This window comes from Erinaceus europaeus, chromosome 2, assembly GCF_950295315.1.
Source record: "Erinaceus europaeus chromosome 2, mEriEur2.1, whole genome shotgun sequence".
In the NCBI taxonomy this organism is placed as follows: domain Eukaryota; kingdom Metazoa; phylum Chordata; class Mammalia; order Eulipotyphla; family Erinaceidae; genus Erinaceus; species Erinaceus europaeus.
This window is the reverse complement of record NC_080163.1, coordinates 189,176,132-189,184,105: the sequence shown is the minus strand read 5'-3', so window position 1 is coordinate 189,184,105 and position 7,974 is coordinate 189,176,132.

Genomic DNA, 7,974 nt, shown 5'->3' with positions numbered 1-7,974 from the left:
TGACCTTAAACCAGGGTTGAAAGAGGTTTGGGTTGAGAGATGTCAGGTGGGATTTCCCCACTGTGGGTTGGCAGTGGGGGATTGGAATCTGTGAGAAAGAAGTTTTTTCTTTTTTAAAAAAAAAATTTAAAAAATATTTATTTATTTTCCCTTTTGTTGCCTTTATTTTTTATTGTTGTTGTAGTTGTTGTTGTTATTGATGTCATCATTGTTGGGTAGGACAGAGAGAAATGGAGAAAGGAGAAGACAGAGAGGGGGAGAGAAAGAGATACCTGTAGACCTGCTTCACTGCTGCTTGTGAAGCGACTCCTCTGCAGGTGGGAGTCAGGGGCTCGAACCTGGATCCTTATGCTGTTCCTTTCACTTCGTGCCATGTGCGCTTAACCCCTCATTCGCTTAACCCCCTGCACTACCACCCAACTCCCTTTTTTTTTTTTTTTCAGTTTAGAAGACATTTATTTTTTAAATTTAATTAAAGCACTGCTCGGCTTTGGTTTACAGTGGTGCCAGGGATTAAACTTGGAACCTGGGAGTCTCAGGCTTGAAAGTCTTTTGCTGACTACTCTGCTAAGCCACCTCCACAACCCAGGGGCTTGGAGTTCTTGTCCTGATGCTCAGGGTCCAGAAGTGGGAGAGGGGAGGGGCAACTGTAGTGTGAGAGTTTTTAGTCAATTTTATTTTATTTTACATTATTATTTATTATTATTGCCTACAGGGTTATTGTTGGGGCTCAGTGCCTGCACTACAAATCCACTGCTTCTGGAGGCCATTTTCCCCATTTTGTTGCCCTTGTTGTTGCCCTTGTGTTGCTATTTTTATTGTTGCCACTGCTGTTCTTATTGTTGAATAGGACAGAGAGAAATCAAGAGAGGACGGGAAAACAGAGAGGGGGAGAGAAAGACCTGCTTCACCGCTTGTGAAGCTACCTCCCTGCAAGTGGGGAGCCAGGGGCTCCAGCCAGGATCTTTGCACTGGTCATTGCACTTCGTGCCTTGTGTGCTTAACCCGTTGTGCTACCGCACAGCCCCCTATTTTACCTTATTTAAAAAATTAATTTAAAACATTATTTTATTTTTAATAAGAGAGATGCAGAGAAAGCTCAGTCTTTCATGTTATGGAGCTATTTGTGTCAAGGCAATCCTGGGACTGGACACTGGTGCACTTGGTTGAGTGCCCGTGTTACAATGCCAACGACCCAGGTTCAAGCTCCCATCCCCACCTGGGGGGTGGGGAGAGCTTCATGAACAGTGAAGTGGATCTCTGTCTTTCTCCCTTACTATCTCTCCTCTTCCCTCTGGTCTCTCTCTCTAAAAAAATAATCCTATTTTGAAAATTAATCATCTGGGTGAAAAACTGAGTTCTGGTGTGAACTTTATCCATTTCATCTGAAACTTGTCAATTTGTAAAAGAGGAAAAAATGTTTTTCAACTCCACTGTCATTTTATTGAGGGATGACTTACAGGGTTGTTGTTGTCTTGAGGGTCCATTTCCATTTCTCCCCCAAGACAGGTATTGGAACATTTCACACTCCACAAATCAGATTCCTGCTCCACCAGGGGCACTTAAGGTCCCAGTCTCTCCTAGATCCTTCAGTGAAGGGAAGCATTTATGATGAGAGCTGAGACCATATGTTTGTGAAAAAAAAAAAAATATATATATATATTTGCTTCCAGGGTTATTGCTGGGGCTCAGGGCTTTCACTGAATCCACTGCTCCTGGAGGCCATGTTTCCCATTTTGTTGCCCTTGTAGTTATTGTTGCTATAACTGTTGTTGTTGTGGTTGTTGTTGGATAGGACAGAGAGAAATCAAGAGAGGAGTGGAAGACAGAGATGAGGAGAGGAAGACAGACACCTGCAGACCTTCACTGCCTGCAAACCAGGATCCTGACCAAGGTCCTTGCACTTTGTGCCATGTGCGCATAACCCGCTGAACTACTGCCTGGACCCCACCTCACTAATTAATTTTAACCAGAGCACTGGTCAGCTCTGGCTTATGGTGGTGCAGGAGACTGAACCTGGGACTTTGGAACTTCAGACAAGAGACTCTTTGCATAACCATTATCCTATCTACCACATCCTTGATTTATTTATTTATGAGAGGAGGAGGAGGAGGAGGAAAGAGAACCAGAGCATCCTTTTGGCATAGGCAATGCCAGGGGTCAAATTCAGGACCTTATCCCTGAGAATACAATACTTTACCCACTGTGCCACCTCCCTGCCTGCTGATTTTGAAAGATTCTGTTTGGGGGGGGGGAGCTGTGTGGGCCAGGTGGTGGTGCACCTGGTTGAGCGCACATGTTACAATGCTCAAGGACCCAGGTTCAAGCCCCGATTCCTACCTACAGGGGGAAAGCTTTGGAAGTGGTCAAGCAGGGCTGCAGGTATCTCTCTGTCTCTCTCCCTCTCTATGACCCCTTTCTTCTCTCAATTTCTGACTGTCTCTATCCAATAAATACATAAAAATAATAAAAAAAAGATTTGGTAAGGATAGATTATTTTATATCTGTTTTGTAATCATATTCTTTTATCTCCCCTCCCTTCTCTCTCCCCTTAAAAACTTGTTTCTTTCTTTCTTTCTTTCTTTCTTTCTTTCTTTCTTTCTTTCTTTCTTTCTTCCTTCCTTCCTATCTTTCATATATATATATATATATATATATATATATATATATATATATTATTGGATAGAGACCGAGAGAAATTGAGAGGGTAGAGGGACATAGGGAGAGAGACAGAGAGACACCAGCAGACCTGCTTCATCACTTGTGAAACTTTCCCCATGCAGGTGGGGACCAGGGGCTTGAACCCGGATCCTTGTGCACTGTAATGTGGGCGCTTAACCAGGTGTGCCACCTCCTGGGCCCCTCTTCCTTCCTTCCTTCCTTCCTTCCTTCCTTCCTTCCTTCCTTCCTTCCTTCCTTTCTTTTCTTTCTTTTTTCCAGAGCACTACTCAGCTCTGGCTTATGGTGATGCTGGGGATTGAACCTGGGTCTTCGGACCCTCAGGCATCAGAGTCTCTTTGCATAGCCATTATGCTATCTACCCCGACCCCTCGTTTATTTTTTAAATATTTATTTATTTTCCCTTTTGTTGCCTTTGTTGTTTTATTGTTGTAGTTATTATTGTTGTTGTTATTGATGTCATTGTTGTTGGATGGGATGGAGAGAGGAAGGGAAGACAGAGAAGGGGAGACAAAGATAGACACCTGAAGACCTGCTTTACTGCCTGTGAAGCGACTTCCCTGCAGGTGGGGAGCCGGGGGCTCGAACCACGCTGGTCCTTGCGCTTTTTGCCACATGCGCATTTATTTATTTTTAAACTACCCTACTCTGGCTTATGGTGGTGCTGGGGATTGGACCTGGAACCTTTGGAGCCTTGGGGTTGAAAGTCTTTGTGCATAACTTTTATGCTACTCCCCCAGCCCCTCAGTTACATCTTTTTGCTTTGAAGCATGGGCTTTGCAGGCAGATCTGGTTTCAGATCCTGGTTCTATGAAACAATTGTATGAAGGGTTGGTGAAATTGCCATATATGCGACCCAGGTTCAAGCCTAGCCCCCACTGCATTGAAGGAAGCTTCAGTGCTGTGTTCTCTTAAATTCTCTGCTTATCTCTGTGTCATAAATAAATAAATAAATAAAGCTGTGTGACACTGGGTAAGCTGCGGAGTGTCTTTGAACCTCTGCTTCTTTCATAAGTAAAACAGGGATAACACTTTATATAACAGTCTGTTATTCAACGTCTGTTCCTGTGTCAGAACACAAAATTGGTTAAACAAACAAATGAATAATGTCTGAAATGTTCTTGGCGAGTGGCTGACATTTTTTAAAAAATCAAATTACCATCTTTCTTAGTTTAATGTAATATTTATTAGTGATTCAGTGATGACTTATAAGATAATAAGGTTCTAGTGGGTAGAGCTCTACAACACACCCACCACCAGAATTCCGTGGTCATTTATTTCCTCTTACTCTATTCATCGTAATTCTCCTCACAGTGTCTTCCCCACATTTTTTTTTGCTAATTCAGGTATTTTAATTCTACATATTTTACATGCAAGCAAAATAATTCTGTATTTATATTTCTTTTTTTTAATTTAATTTATTTTTATTATTATTGGTTTTTTTTTTTTTTTTTTTTTTTTTTTTTTTTTTTACCAGAGCACTGTTCAGCTCTGGCTTATGGTAGTTCAGGGGATTGAACCTGGGACTTTGAAGCCTCAGGCATGAGAGTCTCTTTGCATAACCATTATGCTATCTACCCCTGCCCAAATTTATTTTATTTTTAAAAAGTTTTATTTATTATTAGATAGAGACAGAGAGAAATTGAGAGGGGAGAGGGAGATAGAGAAAGAGAAACCTACAGCACTGTTTTACTACTCACAAAGCTTTCCCCTTGCAGGTGGGGACCAGGGCCTTGAACTCGGGTCCTTTTGCATTGTAACATGTGCACTCAACCAGATGAGCCACCACCTAGCCCCCTGTAGTTGTCTCTCATCTCCTTACTTCACTAAGCTCAATCATCTCTAGCTCCATCCATTTTTTTGTCCTGAAGGATGATCTTTTAAGATTACATCTTTTAAGATTTAAGTGTACCTTATTTTTTTTTTCTTTTCTTTTTTTTTTTAATTTTATTTTTATTTTATTTATTCATTCCTTTTTGTTGCCCTTGTTGTTTTATTGTTGTAGTTACTATTGATGTCATTGTTGTGGGATAGGACAGAGAGAAATGGAGAGAGGAGGGGAAGACAGAGAGGAGGAGAGAAAGACAGACACCTGCAGACCTGCTTCACCGCCTGGAAAGCGACTCCCCTGCAGGTGGGGAGCCGGGGGCTCGAACCGGGATCCTGACGCCAGTCCTTGAGCTTAGCGCCACCTGTGCTACAGCCCGACTCCCGTAAGTGTACCTTATTTTATTTAAAAATAATTATTTGATAAAGACAGAAAGAAATTGAAAGGGAAGTGGAGAGATAGATATATATAGAGAGATGCTTGAAACACTGCTTCACTGCTTGTGAAGTTTCTCCCCTGTGGGTGAGGATGGGGGGGCTTGAACTGAGCATTATAATGTGTGTGGCTATAGCAGGTGCATCACAATTTTGCCCCCACAGGATAGTGTTTTTAAAAAGAGATTTACTTGAGAGAGAGAATCAGAGCATCATTCTGGCATATACAATGCTAGGGATTGAACTCAGGACCTTGTGCATATGTATCTATTACTCTTTGTACTGTGCTACCTCCCAGGCTGCTATGCCATTTGGTATTTAATACCAGATTTCTTACACATAAGCATAGTAATTTGGATGGCAGATATTGTGAATCTTATTTTGTTGGCTACAGGATATTTATGTGTTCCTGTTTATGTTACTAATATATATTTTATGTTGTTAATATATATTTAAAAATTTAAATTATTCTTATTTATTTATTGGATAGAGATAGTCAGAGATCAAGTGGGAATGGGGTGATAGAGAGGGTGAGAGACAGAAAGACACCTGCAGCACTGCTTCACCACTCACAAAACTTTCCCTGCAGGTGGGGACTGGGGGTTCGAATCCAGGTCCTTGGCATTGTAACATGTGTACTCAACCAGGTGTGCCACCACCTGGCCCCTTTTAAAAATATTTATTTATTTCCCTGACTTCTAACTACTCACCTCTGGCTTATGGTGATGCTGTGGACTGAACCTGTGATTTCCAAGTCTCAGGCATAAATGACTTTTGCATAGTCACTAAGTGCCTTTTGCATAGTTACTGTGCTTTCTTCTTCACACACACACACACACACACACACACACACACACACACACACACACACACACACACACACACACACACACGGTAGAGACAGAGATGGAGACAGAGAGACCACATCACCAAAGCTTCCTTCAATGTGTTGGGCTCAGGCTTGACCCTGGGTTGCACACATGGCAAAGCAGTGCACTATCCAAGTGAGCTATTTCACTAGATCCCTAATGTTCCTTTCAAAATACATTTATTGACCATGGATTGTGAGCAGGGACTCAGAAGTTACACAGGCTTCTGTGCTAAATAGGAATACACATAGGCCAGAGGTCAGATTGATGGGAGTAAACAGCTAATGATATTTATATACTTTCTTCATATTTGGGAGCTACTCTCTGTCCTAACATAGCTTTCTAGTCCTATTCTCAACTCTGACACCATCTTCGCAGACAATACTTTTAGCCCACCTGCATGGTAGCTATCAGGCTCAGGCAAAAATTACTAAAGGCATGGATGGGTCTCTTGGAATATACCTAACATAGACTTCCTAGTTTCTTTCCACCCAAAGACCCCTATTTTCATCTTCTCAATTTCTGCCTTTTGGTTCCTGTTTATTAAAGAATTTGTTCTGCTTTATATCCTACTGCCTTTTAGCCACCAAGTTGTGGCTGCTACTATGATTCCATCCTGACTTTTGCAGGCAGACGACTTCACTAGTGTATTCTGGAACCTCACCTCCCCAAAACCTTGCTCTCCTAGAGGAAGATAGAAACAGGCTGGGGGTATGGCTCAACCTGTCAATGCCTGTGTCCAATGGAGAAGCAGTTACAGAAGCCAGAGCTTCCACCTTCTGTACTCCAGAAAAGTTTTGGTCCATATTCCCAGAGGGGCAGACAAGTAAGGGAAAGATGACTAGAGGGTTCTGAACTCCAGTTGTATCGTGACCTGAAGGGGGAAGAGAGAAAAATGAAAGACATTTGGAAGTAGTAATAGGTGTAGGTGTGACTTAGGGGGGAAAAAAAAGGCAGGGTCATAGGAAAAAAATAGGAAAAGTATATAGAGATAGGTAGATATAAGATATACAGATAATTATAGAAGTAAGAACCATCTCATATCTGTGATCTTGGGAGAACTACATCAGTTTCTAACGGAGGGAATGGGAACACAGAACTTTGGTGGTAGGAATGGTGTAGGATAATATCCCTGCTATCTCATAACTTTGTAAATCAATATGAAGTCACTAATAAAATTTAAAAATGGGTTATCCATTGCACCATCTCCTGGTACACTCCCCCCACTAAGATTTATATCTGGGGGGCCAGGTGGTGGCGCATCTGGTTGAGCGCACATGTTATAGTGTGCAAGGACCCAGGTTCGAGCCCCTGGTCCCCACCTGCAGGGGGAAAGCTTTACAAGTGGTGAGGCAGGGCTGCAGGTGTCTCTCTGTCTCTCTCCTTCTCTATCACCCCCTTCCCTCTCAATTTCTGACTGTCTCTATCCAACAAATAAAGGTAAAAAAATGGGTTAAGTGCACGTGGCGCAAAGCGCAGGGACTGGTGTAAAGATCCCAGTTCGAGCCCCCGGCTCCCCACCTGCAGGGGAGTTACTTCACGGGCGGTGAAGCAGGTCTGCAGGTGTCTATCTTTCTCTCCCCCTCTCTCTCTGTCTTCCCCTCCTCTCTCCATTTCTCTCTGTCCTATCCAACAACAAAGCAACGTCAACAATGGCAATAATAACCTCAACGAGGCTGCAACAACTAGGGCAACAAAGGGGGAAAAATGGCCTCCAGGAGCGGTGGATTCATGGTGCAGGCACCGAGCCCAGCAATAACCCTGGAGGAGAAAAAAAAAAGGTAAAAAAATAAAAAAAGATTCATATCTATTTCTTTTATATGAGAAAAAGTTGGAAGAGAAGGAAGGAGGGAGGGAGGGCGTTTGGAGCCAGAGCTCCACCTGTGGCATCAAGGATGGAAGCTTCTAGCATGCAAGTTCAGTGCTCTACCATGAGCTGTTTCTTTGACCTTAATGTCCTCTTCTCATGCCCGGTGACACAAAACAAAGAGACATTTCCATGCTGGGTGTAGCAGCTCAGTGGACCATACTTGACTTTCCAAATTTGACTGCAAGGCTTACTTCCTCATGTCTTTTGGCGCTCTGCTCAAGGTTACCTCCCTGCAGAAGCCTTCTCTTTCCACCCTACTGGAGACAGTCCTTCTGTTTCTTTTTCTGTTGTATC